The 14,961-nt window shown below is 33.3% G+C and overlaps 1 pseudogene; it reads left to right on the plus strand.

The window, feature by feature from the left end:
* Nucleotides 1-12,435, plus strand: part of LOC113176638 (FGFR1 oncogene partner 2 pseudogene) — a 57,627-nt pseudogene extending 45,192 nt beyond the window's left edge.
* Nucleotides 12,436-14,961: the final 2,526 nt, after the last annotated feature.

The raw sequence follows: 14,961 nt of genomic DNA on the forward strand, positions 1-14,961 counted from the left end.
AATTCCGTTTTGATTCTGATAATCTTCACATTTGCTTCACATACATTAGCCATAAATAACACTCCGAGGTAGGTCCTATATATGGTAAAGAAAACAAGACTGGAGAAATAAAATAAGTAGTCAAATTCACACAGCTGGTTAGTGATAGAGTTGGGGTTTGAATGCAAGCAATCTGGTTCCCCAGTATGTGCTTGTGTTAGTTAATTAGGTTTTCATTGCCATAACCAACATACCTGACAAGAATAACTTAGAGAAGGAAAATTTATTTGGGTTTATGGTTTCAGAGTCTTTAATTGTCCTATTCCATTGCTCTGGACCTGAGATGAAGCAGAAAATCATGGTGTAAGAGTGAGGCTGAGGAAAGCTTCTCTGCTCAAGATGCCTGGTGAACAGAGAGGGAGAGAGGCCCTGGAGACATCCCCAAGGGTAAGCCATCAGAGACCTCCCTCTAGTCACACACCACCTGCCTACAGTTACCATCCAGTACAATAGTCCCTTTAAATTATTGATCCATCAAATGGATCAATCTACTGATTATATTGCAGTTCCCATAATGTAATCATTTTATCTCTGAACATAGCACAAGAGCTATTGGAGACACCTCATATCCAAACAAAAATAGTGCTTCTAACAAGTATATTCTCTCTCTACATTATTCCCATTAGTTTGCATACTGGAGTCATCAATATTTCTGTTATTTTCCTTACCTGAAATATGTGTCTCATCCTTTTTTATCACTAGTCAATATCTAGTCATTTTTTAGACATCAGGTCAAGTTTTATTCCTTGAACCACTATACTGTTTTACCCCTGAGAACACACATCAGTTTGTATTAAGTCATGTGATAATTGATCATTTATTGTAAATATTTCTGTACCATAAGACTGCATGATACATTAATGTAAAACTTGCCAAGGTAACTGGTACATAGTGAAAATTCCAAAGTATTTTTATTTAGCTAGTGGAGGAATGTACAAATAACAAAATAAATTTAAAAATATAGTAACTTAGCATATTTAAGTTCTCCCAGCTTTGAAAAGCTTCATAACTTCACCAGGAAACCTCTGTGGTTTCCTCAGTTGAAATTGATCATTTGGTCTCTTTGGCATTAACTCAATTGCTATTGTACCTAAATTTGCATTGTTTTCAGAGTCTACACTCTATTACCTTTAGTTCATTCATATCCACCTCTTTCACTACAATATAAATATCTGGAAATCATGAAATACCTCTTAGTTGCCTTTCAAGTTTCCATAGTTAATAGTCTAGTTAAACTATTAAATGCCAAAGTTACTGAGTTTTTTTTTTACTGGACTGGGTTAGATAAGGTGATGGAAGTCTTCATGCTAATCTATCCTTTTTCAGACCTCAAACTTGGAAGGAACCTCAAGAAAACTGCATGCTTTTGTGACAACTAATTCAAAACAATAAAGTTCCGCATGTACCTTTCCTGCACATGCTGTTATACCGTGTCAAACGTCCCGAAACAGGGAAAATATCTGAGGGGGAAAAAAAAAAAAAATGTTCAAATATGCAGACTGTCTTACATCTTTAAAATAAAAACCACATGCTTTTTATGTTCTAACAGACTCTGGACTCCATCAGCAACTTTGAATACTGTGAACTTACAGTACCCCCAGTTTTGGAATTTCAAATGCATTGTTTATTCCTACACATGTCTTGACCCCTACTAGGAATTCTGACTGCTTTTGCAAGAGTGATAATGGAGTTTCATAATTAGTCCACACTTTCTCACCTCATCACTTGTGGGCCAAAGAATCTGGAAGGTAACCATTCATATGGGCCTATGATAGCCTATGGTTATGGAACAATAAATGCCATCTATTGCCAGATTGGAGGTAAAGGCCAAACCCGGAGGGTCTTCTTAGTACCATGTCCTTACCAACTAGGCCAACTCACCCATACTTAATTCATTCTGCTATTCACAAGAAATAATATATTAAAAAATGAATGCATCAAAAATCCCAAAGAAGGATGAAATATTTTGGCAAACTCTACTTTAAAACTAGAATTTGAAACTATGGAATTAAGATAGCAAATGCTATACCATGTGCTTTTGGAAGTAATACTTTCAAAAGATGACTCCTCTGTGGTATTACTATCTAATCATGCAATATCAAAAACAGAAGAAACTTGGCCAATGAATGCCTGCTGTTGCAGGAGCAAGGGACCAGAGAGTTATCAATCCACCTTTGTCTTCACCATGATGATGGTTGTTTCACAGCCTCTGGCACTAATGGATTGTTCCTCAAATATCCCATTCATTGGGAACTGTGTTTATTTATTTTTTCTCCATCCTGAGGTCTAACAGATGGGCGTCTATTGAAGAAGGATATAGAATATCTAACCTACCTTCTCACTATAAAGTAACTGCCTTTCTCCCAAGGTCCCCATGAACCAAAGTTTTGCAAGAGGCCCTCCTTAATTAAAGACCATAGCTTTGCTTGTTCTTTATGATGGGTGGAAGGTATGATTTTCAAATTTCAAGAATAAAACATTCCCATCTGGTTCTATTCCACAAATAAGTATATGTCTAGCTTCCTGACATCTCAAAAAAAAAATATTTAAAGACTCTTGTTGTAATTCTAATGGGTGTTATATGAGATTCAGAAGATGATAAAGTAGCATAGGCATTTTAGAAAGGAGAGAGGAATCAGATACCAGCCTGTCTGATCACATCATTTTACAGATTAATGAAATGTGTCTTAGTTGCCTTTCAAGTTTCCATAGTGTTTAGTTAAACTATTAAAGAGAATCAAGACCTAGAATATAAGCCCAACTTTCCACAGCTAGCTGTGGAACATGGACTAAAACCCATACATGAGAGATTACCAGGCCCATTCCTTTCCATAATTCAATTCTCTAATGCTATTCAATGGCCTCTAGAGGCATGCAGTGGATTTCATCAAATGGTAGAACCAAGTGCATCATTTTTGCTCATAGGAATAAGGTCTCATGAAAAGAGAAGCTAAACTAAAAGTCCAAGTAATTTATGTAAAGCACAAAGGTAATTTGTACCATAGCTAGGACTAGAATCCCCTCTATCAGGTCTTTCTACCTTTATAATGTTCTGACTTAAAGAGACACTCCTGGTATATCTAGAGGTAGATATTTGTGTCATAATCTCAAAATTTGGTCAAATTTTAATGGACAATCTCTCAGATAAGCAGCAATCTTTATACCATAAGAGTTTTTTAAAAAAAGATTTATTTCTGCTTAGCATGACAAATGATGATATACCAAGTCCTTTCATTTCAAATACTTAGAATCTATGGTCTGACTCCTATATAAATATCCTTCCAATGTGCTAAACAGTGTATTACTCCCTGCCTCAGTTCATCTATAGATGGCAACGAAAGTGCTCATCATTGCTTTGCACCCTAAATTGTGAGTCCTTCTGAACAATCTATTTTTTTTTTTAATTGGTCGTTCATAACATTACATAGTTCTTAATACATCATATTACACAGTTTGATTCACGTGGATTATGAACTCCCCCTTTTACCCCGTATACAAATTGCTGTATCACATCAGTTTCCCTTCCATTGAAGTTGAAGAATGAAAGAAATTGTGTAATGTTTTTATAATAAGTGAGAAATAACAGTATCTGGAGAGCCATCTCGTTCCAACCAAATATCAGAAATCTCTTTTTCAACATAAATAATATTCTAAAACCCAAATTACATTCAGTTGCTTCATTTTCTGGTCCTCTGAGAACTGATGAAGATAACTGACTATATTATGGTGTGATTTATCTATATTTGGTGCCATAAACAGATTTTCTCCAGGAAAAAAAAGAATAATTGTGCATAATGGCAATATCTCTCATGTTACAAATGCTTGATTTATGATAAATATTCTATGAGCAATTGCAGAGAATATTGGCTGGAAAGCAAAGAAAGTAAAAAATTAAAAGAGTTCTTTATATTTCCTACTTTGGCAGGAAGTGAAAAATATTTTAAGCTTTAAAAAAGTACTTCAAAGTTGTGGAGTAGAGTTAAATATTTAAAATTGTCTTATATCTGGAACCAAAGTTTATAATAATGTAAATGGAATACCATGTAAGAATACTCCATGGCTAAAGAGAACTATTTATTTTATTTATAAATTTATAAATTTTCATGTGAATGCTAATGACCCTGAAAAACATTTTCCTCAATAGTTTTGTTACTCCAAATAGTTACTCCAAAATCATGCACATCATTTTCATCTGTCCACTAGCAAAATGTCAAGTTTCAAAAGAACTAGAGGAATTGAGATTCTGGAGTTCCTTATATAATTTTTGAAAAACAACCCCTTACCAGATAACATGATTTGCAATCATGTTCCCCCATTCCATAGGCTGTTTTTCATTCTGTTGATTGTTTCCTCTGTTGTGCAAATATTTTTTGATTTGAAATAATTCTACTTTTCTATTTTTGCTTTCGTTGCCTGTGTTTAGTGCCATAGCCAAGAAAGCATTGTCAAGGCCAGTGTCAAGAAGCATTTCCCTTACTTTTTCTTCCAGAAGTTTGACAGATTTGGGTTTTTTATTTAAGTTTTTATTCTACTTTCAGTTGATTTTTGTGTGTGGTAAAGGACTTGAACAAATGTTTCCCCCCAAAAGTTGCACAAATGGCTAAAAGTTATATAGAAACACTTCAACATCTTTAATTATTAGGGAAATGCAAAACAAAACTACAATGAGATCTAATCATATCATGACTGTTAGGATGATTATTGTTTTAAAAAGTTTTAAAGGTAAGTGTTGGTGAGGATCTGGAAAAACTTGTGCCTTTGTACCCTGCTGATAGAAATGTAAAATGGTGTAACAGTTTTGGAAAACAGTATGGAGGTTCCTCAATATTTTAAAAATAAAACTACCACATGATCCAGCAATCCCACTTCTGAGTATATATCCAAAATCATTGAAATCAGTATCTCAAAAAGATATCTGCACTCCAGCATTCATTGCAGCACTATTCATAATAGATAAGGTATGAAAACAACCTAAATGTCTGTGGATAGATGAATGAATAAAGAATATATTGTACATATATACAATGAAATATTACTTGTCCTTACGAAAGAAGGAAATCCTGCCATTTGTAACAACATGGATGAAGCTGGAAGACATTAAACCAACTGAAATAAGCCAGTTGCAGAAGGACAAAGACTGGATGGTTCCATTTACATGAGGTATCAAACTCATAGAGGCAGCGAATATGATAATGGTTGCCAGGGACTGATAGTGGGTGGGAAAAATGAGAAGCTACTCAATGGGTATAAAGTTGCAGTTAAACTAGATGAATAAGTTCTAGAGATCTGCCAAACAACATATTGCTTATAGTGAACAAGATAGTATTGTGCACTGCAAAACTGGTTGAGAGGGTAAATCTCATGTGGGGTTATCACACACATGCAAAAAAACAGGGAGACACAAGGAAACTTTTGGAAGTGTTGGATATGTCTATTATCTCAATTTTTCTGATGGTATCATGACTTCTGCATGTGTTCAAACTCATCAATTGTCACACATTAAGTATGTGAAGGTTGGGCTGGGGGTGTGGCTCAAGCGGTAGTGCGCTCGCCTGGTATGCGCGGGGCGCTGGGTTCGATCCTCAGCACCACATAAAAAATAAAATAAAATAATAAAGATGTTGTGTCCACCGAAAACTAATAAATAAATATTAAAAAATTCTCTCTCTCTTTAAAAAAAAAGTATGTGAAGGTCTGTGTATTTCAAGATACATCAATAAAGCAGTTCATAAAATAAAAATACTAATATATCAATTTTCTTGAGGAAATTTTAACTTTAGGTTTAAAGAATTCAGTGTTATTAGATCCCAACTATATTGGATTCATTTCTGATACCACTTTCAGAAGGGGGAAAAAATTAGCAAATGTATCTGCTTCTAAATTTTAAAACCATTGATGGTGTTTGACTAATTGTCTTTTACATTACATTACTTTAGTTATGTTAGTTGGAATATAGGATTACCATCTGAAAGTTCTGGTTCTATAAACATAATTTAAAATTGCATTTTTAACTTCCCACACTTACTAATTGTTATTTCCTATTGGGGGAATATCCTTAGTAAACTAGCTCTGTCAAGTAAACTAATAGTATTCTGTAATTGCCAAAAAATATAAACAACAACCATGCCTGTTGTTTCATAAATTGGATTTGTAGCATGCTCAAGGAAGTAAGGTTTTGTTTTTTGATTTTTTTTTTTGGCAGAGATGATTCCAGATTAAAATAATACAGCTCATGACATTCTAGGATCATAAAGAGTAATGACCTCATGGGACTAGTGTGAGAATTACATAAGATATACATGTAAGGTCCACAGAAAATATCTGGCACATAAAGTATTGAGTGACAAAAAATAATTTTAATTATTTTAATTTAAATTTTAATATTTCACAGCAAATATATTCAGCTGAATGGATAGAAGGAAGGCAAAACATGGTATAACATTTTGCTGAAGAGTTAGTATTTTCTGTTGCTTTTATGCTTTTGGATACTTTTTTAAATTAAAGTTCTGTCTCACTGGACTTGACAATAATTCATACACATAACTAAACATGATATCAGTATTGAGCAGTCTGCAAAAAAAGAAGAAAGGACAACTTGGAAAACTTAAAATAACAGATTTTCAGAATTTTTGTTTATCAGTAATATTAACTCTGCCTTTTAATGATTTCTTTTAGTTTTTTTTTGAGCACATGTCCAAACAGATATTATCTAATTTTGCCCCATTAATAACCCTGTAGGGTCAGTCAGTCTGGCCATATTACCTCCACTTAGATGTACAAAGGAAAACTCAAGACAGGCATCTTGGAAATTCTATCATATACCAAAGGAATAGCTCAAAACTCAGATTTTCTCATTTCTCATTTCCTCATTAAACCTGTGCTGCCTTTTATGTAGCATTTACATAAATAATTATCTAGCAAACAAAAGTTAATTGAACTTCTGAGCCTTTACCAATAAAAAAATACATTGGTTTCAGCAGGTTTTATCATTGGGGGAAAAGAATCCCAAGAGGCAGATTACATTGTTACCAAGTATGACATTCCTAACTCTCTTTGTAGGGGGGGAAAAAACAAAAGAACTTTGCAAAAAAAAAAATTAAAGACTTAAATTTAGTAATTTAGGAAATCCTTTATAAGGATTACATTCTTCGTTCCTCTTTCTCTTTCTTCTATGTTCCTGAGATTCACATCCTTTTGACATCTCCCCTTTTATGTGTGATACTCATGAAGCAAGAAAACTAAAATGAAAAGGGAAAGGATTTAACAATGAAGAGAAAATAGAATATATTTGTAAATTTACTTGTGCCCATTTCCTTTACCAGTCAAGCACAGGAGGCTTTCTATATTGTACAGTGTTAACACAAATTGATGAAATGAATGTTTCAATTATGTCATTAATAGAACACAAATAAATCGTCTGAATGTTATTTTTAATATAACCTCTGAAATTTATATTTCTCTGCACATACACATAATAAGCTGTCTTTACTTTAAAATGTTAAATTCCTTCTTTGATTTTGTTATTCTCTCTGAGGCTTACTTTATCTTTACTTAGCTACATACATTGTCTTTCTGTTTTAAATTATTCCTCCCCAATATAATTCTATTTATAACAATAAATAGAATGGCTTCTATTTCAAAAGTTTTGCTGGGGCCAAATCAAGTAAAAATATTTATTTGTGAATAAAACGTGCCCATATTTAATGTCTGTCTATGATCTGTGGTGAAAAGCAATCATACTACTCAGAAGGAACTGTCAGGCATTATCACTCTGACATAATAGTCGTCCAACTGAAAAAATTGCTTCCCTTGTGTTTCCTCAACCTATTAATTCTCTTCATTATAAGAACACATCCTGCTTATAAAACATCCAACATCTGAACAAATTTTTTTCTTTCAAGTCTGGACAAAGACAAAAGTAAACAAATCACTTTGAGTTTCATAAAAGAAAAAGAAAGCCATGTCAGTAGATTCAGAGGTTAGTGAAAGTAATTAGCTACAAATTTTAACTCTGTAATGGGGCATGAAGATGAGACCTGAAATGGCCTTTCCAAACACCCCATGGACACACTGCTGAGAACTTTTAAAGCTTTGCTGGTCACATTGCTATTTAAAATAAATTTCCCTTTAACACTGACTAACAAACACTGGTCTAAAACGAAAAGAAAAGGAAAACATCCATGCGCGGCGATTCTTCATAACATCAAATCATCACTTATTTTTAAAACAAAATTTGCTATTATAGTTTCTCCTTAAGCAAGGACGAGAGTAGAGATAATGTTGGAAATCCGTTGCAAAGAAATGAGATTTCCTCTTATTGTGAAGATGAAAACCCTCCCTCTTAGTCACAGTGCATGGGGGGAAAAGTCAGTCATTTGATTGTTTCTTGGTTTTAGGTGTGCCTTCTAAACTGGATGACATTCACAGACACTCAGGATATAAGACAAGGATGTTTCCTAAACAATTCCCAAATATTATAATAATACAGTTCTCAGAATGCACATTTGGTCTTACTTCATTGACAAGCAATTATGCTAATGAATAAATAGCATTTAAAATGGCTCCTGATTGCTCATAACCAAAAATAAATTAATAAAATTATTTTCAAAGAACCAAGCTGAATTTTAGTATTCTAAGCTAGAGGATATTGTCATTAAACTGAAACTTTGCTTTTTTTTTAACTTTTGTTCTTTATTTATTTATATGTGGTACTAAGGATCGAACCCAGTGCCTCACACATGCCATGCAAGCGCTCTACCATTGAGCTACAACCCCAGCCCTGGAATTTTGCTTTTAAAATCAGATAAAAGGTAATTTTGCAGTAGAACAGAATTTGCTTTCATAGCACAAATAAGTGTGCTAGTGGTAGTGAAGAAAATCAATTTTAAAGAATAAATGATACAAGTTTCATTTCCTAAACATAAAACTCCATAGTTTTGCTTCTCTGAAGAGTCACAAAATATTCCTTAAATGTCTTCAATCTTAGATACTTGTTCATTTGATGAAAGGTTAAAATGAAATGATGATTAAAGGTTAAAAAGAACAGATGATTCCACTTCAAAATCAAAAATAAATAAATAAAAAACTAGAAGATCAGAGAAAGTTCAAATATATATTTGTTTTCCTAAAATAGCAATGACTTTTTTGCCACCTGACAAAATTAAACAGTGTCAACTTCTTAAAAATGGTACCCATGGGGCTAGGAATGTAGCTCAGTGGTAGAGCATTTGCCTAACAAATGCAAAGGGCTGTGGTACAACCCCAAAATGCAACTAAAAAGAAAAAAAGAAAAGATGGGCCTATTTATAAGTGGTAGCATAACTTTTTAGTGATCAACAATATGTGGTATAATTACACAATGCAATGTTATTCATCTATTTAAAGAATAATTTGTACTGATGCATGTCATGTTCCAATTGATTTATTTGGTCTGGTAGTCAGTTTCAAATCAAGAAGGGTAATCCCCCCAACTTTGTGCTTCCTTTTTCAAATTGCCTTAGCAATTATAGATGCATTCTGATATGAAGTTTAGAAACAGTTTGTCAATTCATGCATAGAAGGCAGCTGGAATCTTGATATGGATTATACTGAATATGAAATCAATGTGGAAAATGTTACTCTTCTAACAATATCAAATCTTGTGATCAATGAACACAGAATGTCTCCTATTTATTTAGGGCTTTAATTGCTTTCAAGGAGGCTTTGTATGTTTCAGTGTATAAATCTTGCACTTCTTTTGCTACATTTGTTCTTATTTTCCTTTTTGGTAGTGTCACAAAGAGAAAAGTTTGCCTCATTTTATTTTTGGACTTTTCACTGAAAGAGAACAGAGATACACGTTATTTTTTAGATTGATCTTGTATCCTGCAACCTTACTGAAAACTCATATATTTCGGATTTTATGTAAATTCCTCAGGATTGTACAAAATACTGTCATCCAAAATAGAGAAAACTTTACCAATTTTATGTCCAATATGAATGCATTTTATGTTCTTTTCCTTGCTAAATTTCCTGAATAGGAGCTCCAGCATAATGTTGAATATGTGATCAGAATGGACATCTTTGTCATTTCCCTGGTCTTAGGAGGAAAGCATTTTGTCCTTTACCATTAAATATGATGTTTCCTATAGATTTATTTTAGACGTCCTTTATCCCTTTAACATTCTTTAGTTTGAGGAAATTCCCTTTTATTCCTAGTTTGCTGAGTGCTTTTAGCATGAAAAGTGTTAACTTCTGTCAAATAATTTTATTATTTGTGGTTTTTGTCCTTTAGTCTACAGATAGTGGTGTGTTACATTGATTGATTCTCATATGATGATCCAAGATTGCATTCCTGGGATAAAAGCCACTTGGTCATGGTATATAATACTTTGTGTTGTTTTTGGAATCAAATTGATAGTATTTTGAGAAGGATGATTATCTTGATATTCATAAGGGATGCCAGTTCATACCTTTGTTCTTGAATCAGTTTGGGGAGTTTGTGTATTTCTAAAAGAATTTATCCATGTCATTTGAATTATCTAAACTTTTGGCATATCTACACTTTTGTTTATAGTAATTCCTTTTTGTTTCTGTAAAATCAGTAATAATGTCCCCTTTCTGATTCCGGATTATAATAATACAGCTATGTAACAACTATATACAGCTATTCACACATATCAATATTTCTTTAAATACTGCTTTCGCTGAGTTCTATAAGTTTTGATATTTTGTGTTTCTAGTTTTTTATATGAAAGCATTTCTAATTAGCATTATGACTTCTTCTTTGACACTGCTAATTATTTAGGAGTGTATTGTTTAATTTCCACAATTTTTTAATTTACTAAATTTCTTTCTCTGAAAGATTTCTAATTTCATTCCATTGTAGTCAGAATATACTTCATATTTTAATCTCTGAAAAATTTTTGGAAACGTTTATTGTCTACATAATAATACTGACAAAATGCTTTATGTGCAATCAAGAAGAATATTCACTCTGCTTTTGTTAGGTGCCGAGTTCTACCATGTCTTACAGTATTTCTCTGAATGTGTGATGGAATTTAATAAAAATTTTAATCAAAAATTTCTTATAAGAAAAAAAGAAGAAGAAATGATGCAGGTATGCTAAAATTTGAAGGGAAGAAAATATCTTTTATCAGTAATCAAAATGAACAGACAACTTTTCTTGCATTTTAATGAGCAAGAATTTTTTTGAGAGAGAGAGAGAGAGAATTTTTTAATACTTATTTTTTAGTCTTTGATGGACACAACACCTTTATTTTATTTTTTTATGTGGCCCAAGAATTTTAATTTTTTTTAATGAGAATATTCAATGCTGCTAGAGGGGAGCAGCCCAACAGTCACACTCCCACTTTCTGGTGAAAGCAGTTTGATATAACTCTTAAAAAAAAAAAAAAAACAAAACTTGTCACTCAACAATTTTAATTCTGCTACAAAAATATACTTTGGTTACTTTTAGACCACTATCTCTCATGCAAATTGCCTCCCAGTCTGAGCCCCTGGGTTCTCCAGCTGCCCCGGCTCTCTCTGTCAGGTTCTTCGTCTTCTAGCTGAAGAGGCAGAACAAGGGCTCTTGCCTTGGGTGCTTAAGTTAGGGTTGGCAGAATCTTTGTAACCTAGTTAGTTGACACAGCTGATGACTGGAGAGACTAAGAGCTAAGTATTCTAGAACTGAGTTGCACCAACAAGGCTGACACTAGAGCCCTTGTTGGAAGATTGAGAGATCAAAATGATATCCTGAGCAAACCACAGTTCTCAACAAGTAGAAGCAAGGGCACAGTGACAGGAAGAAGTTCAAGAACTTAAGTCCCAAGACATCAGCTACAGTCCACATTGGTTATGGGAATTCAGCAAGAAAACAAACAAATCCGAGAATTGCAACAAGAGAACAAAAAATTGCATACATCCCCGAAGAACATGAGTCTGTCTTGGAACTTACAATGAGCAACTAAGAAAAAAATGTTTAGATTGCTCATGGCTACCAAAAAAAGATGATCCAGCTATGATAATGAAGTTAAAGGAGCAACACTCCAAGACTGACATGGTACATCATAATAAAGCCAAAGGATTCTTCCTTGATGCATCTCAACACATCCTGGAAGCATCTCAACATGGACTGGAGGGGAGGCACTTGGAAGCACATCAGAATGTGTTAGAAGCACATGCTGATCGGATCACTGAAAAGGCAACAGGAATGAGGAGGGCCATTGAAATGGGTGAGCAACAGGGCTGCAAAGAACAGGAAAGAATATTCCAACTTGAACAAGAAAACAAAGGATTGAGAGAGATTCTTGGAATAATTTGAAAATCACTTATGACTCATAGGGCAGTGCTTCAGAAAGTATGTCTTTGTCAGCATTAGTGATCAATACTGAACTGAGTCTAAGGAAGAGCTAAAGGGCTTCCAAGTCTGGGAACTTTATGCATGGCTTCAAATGGTCATCAAAACTAGTCAATTAAAGAAGACTCAATTCAGCCAACCTTGTTTTTCCCCTCTAAAATATGTACAGTTCAACTCTCAAAGCAATAACAACAACAGAAAAAAAAATGTATAGGTAATGGTCATAAACTCTATTCCAAAACACCATTGTTAATTGGTGAACAGAGGAAGGGTTTTCACAGTGACTTCTTAATAGATCAAGGGCATTCAGCCAGGCTGTTGGCTTTCTGAATGTACTTAAATTTGAATATTACCTGAAAATGTTTGGGAATTCATAGAATTATACCAATTTAAAAATTTAAGATTTTAACATGGTTTTATGAATGGAAGATCCTCATTCTAAATTTTGTCCTTGTTGTTTGGTGTCACAGTTAGCAAATAGCTTATGGACCATGAGTCTTCAGCTTTATTGATTGTCTCCTTTCCCATTAATTGATATTTTTGTCAAAGAAAATTCAATTTTAAATGCTGTAGATGTTTGGCATGCATCACTAATAAAAGAGGCAATTTAATTTTATAGCTAATGTACCATAACTGATACTTAGCTAAAAATTGTCCATAATATGCTAAAGTGTATGAAATGTCATTTCAGCAATAAAAGAATAGGAATGTTACTTTCTAAGGAAGATCTTATTAAGGTTAAACTACTCCTCTGAAAGAATAGCTTTTGGTTTTCAGTAAATAATGAAAACAAGAGTTTTCTTTTTCTGGTTGATACTGAAGGACATTTTATAGTTCGTTTAAATGACAGAGTTGAAATGCTTGATGTATTAAGATAGATATAGTAATTTCAAAGTAAATTCAGAATTCCTCTGGCTCATGTAGCCATTTTTTAAATAATTGCTCTTGATTTAGAGAAAAGTAGGTTCAAATTTCAAAGAAAAAATTCTGTATCTATTTTAAAATTCCATCTTTTCTCATAACCTGTGACATTTTTCTTATCACCTTCCATTTTTAAATGGGGTTAAAAAAATCAAATAGTATATAAATATTTTTAAAGGCCACCAATACAGAAATTTGCTTTAACAATAATTAAAAACTGTTTTTTTCTTATTTTTTGTGATTATAAAATAAAATAATGGTATCAAATATGACTAAATTTATAATATTCATTTATATATTAAAATTTCCACAAGTAGCAAATTCTACCTTTAGGTATATTTGTCAAAGATCTTTACATGTGGTGATCTTTATAATTTCATATATTGCTAAAATTCAAAACTACTTTTCACTTCAGAAATGTTCTATCTTAAGTTTGAGGTGAGAAGGATAGATAGGGCTGATTTATTAGAAAAGGACTAATGGCCCAAAACATCAAATAGTTTCCTTTTGTCATTCAGAGATCTTAATTGATATTTTATGAGTAAATGGCAGCTTTTTATTTTTAAACTTTTCTGTTGGTTTTTAGGAAAATAGCTCTTAATTCAATGGTGCATGCCGAAGTCTGGCTGGGCACAAATAACCGGAGGGTCAGGAGCTACTTGTAGGTTCAAACAGGAACTACTTTATTCGAGAACTTCACGGGAACTCAATCAGAACTTAATGGGAACTCCTCGAGAACTCAAAAGTAGCAGGCACCCGAGGTAGCAGGAGCCGCCCTATTGCGGGACAGCAGAGGTCCATATACACAACTGAATACACAGCTTGTTTCAATTTAGCATCATCCAGTTACAGCAATCAGTCATTATTTTAATAATTATATACAGCTTAACTTAATTATCATCATCTTAATGGCTCGCTGGCACTACCCCCTCAACCACTCCTTTTGGCAAAATGCCAGATGCCATCTTGACTTGGTTGTGGCTCTCAACAGGTGCATTTATTCATTCAAATAGTTTTTATCTGGTTGGGCAAGTTAGAGCATACCTGTAATCCCATCAGCTCCAGAGGCTGAGGCAGGAGGATCATGAGTTCAAAGCCAGTCTAAGCAATTTAGTGAGGCCCTAAGCAACTCAGTGAGACCCTGTCTCTAATAAAATACAAAATAGGGCTAGGGATGTGGCTCCATAACATTAAGTAGTGCTCTTGAGTTCAATCCCTGGTTCCCCCCACTCCAAAAAAACAATAGTTTTTATTCCAAGGAAGAATTAAAGAAAGAAAATAAGCTACCCATTTGAAATAATATCTGAAGCAATTCATTAGGCAGTCTAATTATTAAATATTACTTGACAAATATTTTTATAAACAAATAACACTGAGTTAATTTATTCTTGTTCTTTTTGCTTGGATATAATTTTAAGGTGTTAGGTGTTGAAAGACATTTACTTTATTTCTAATGGGTTTTCCATTGTCTTATTTTTAAGAACCTTAAATTTGTGTCTGAGAGCATATAGTGGATAGAAGCCCATTTTATCAATAAAGATGAGTCATTAGAATTAAAAAAAAATACATTGATTACTTATAAAAGCAAAAAATTAAAATAATCACAGCGTAACTATTGAAAATGTTGTTTATGAAGATTTCATTAAAATATGCAAAGAACT

This window comes from Urocitellus parryii, chromosome 14 (genome assembly GCF_045843805.1).
Source record: "Urocitellus parryii isolate mUroPar1 chromosome 14, mUroPar1.hap1, whole genome shotgun sequence".
Classification (NCBI taxonomy): domain Eukaryota; kingdom Metazoa; phylum Chordata; class Mammalia; order Rodentia; family Sciuridae; genus Urocitellus; species Urocitellus parryii.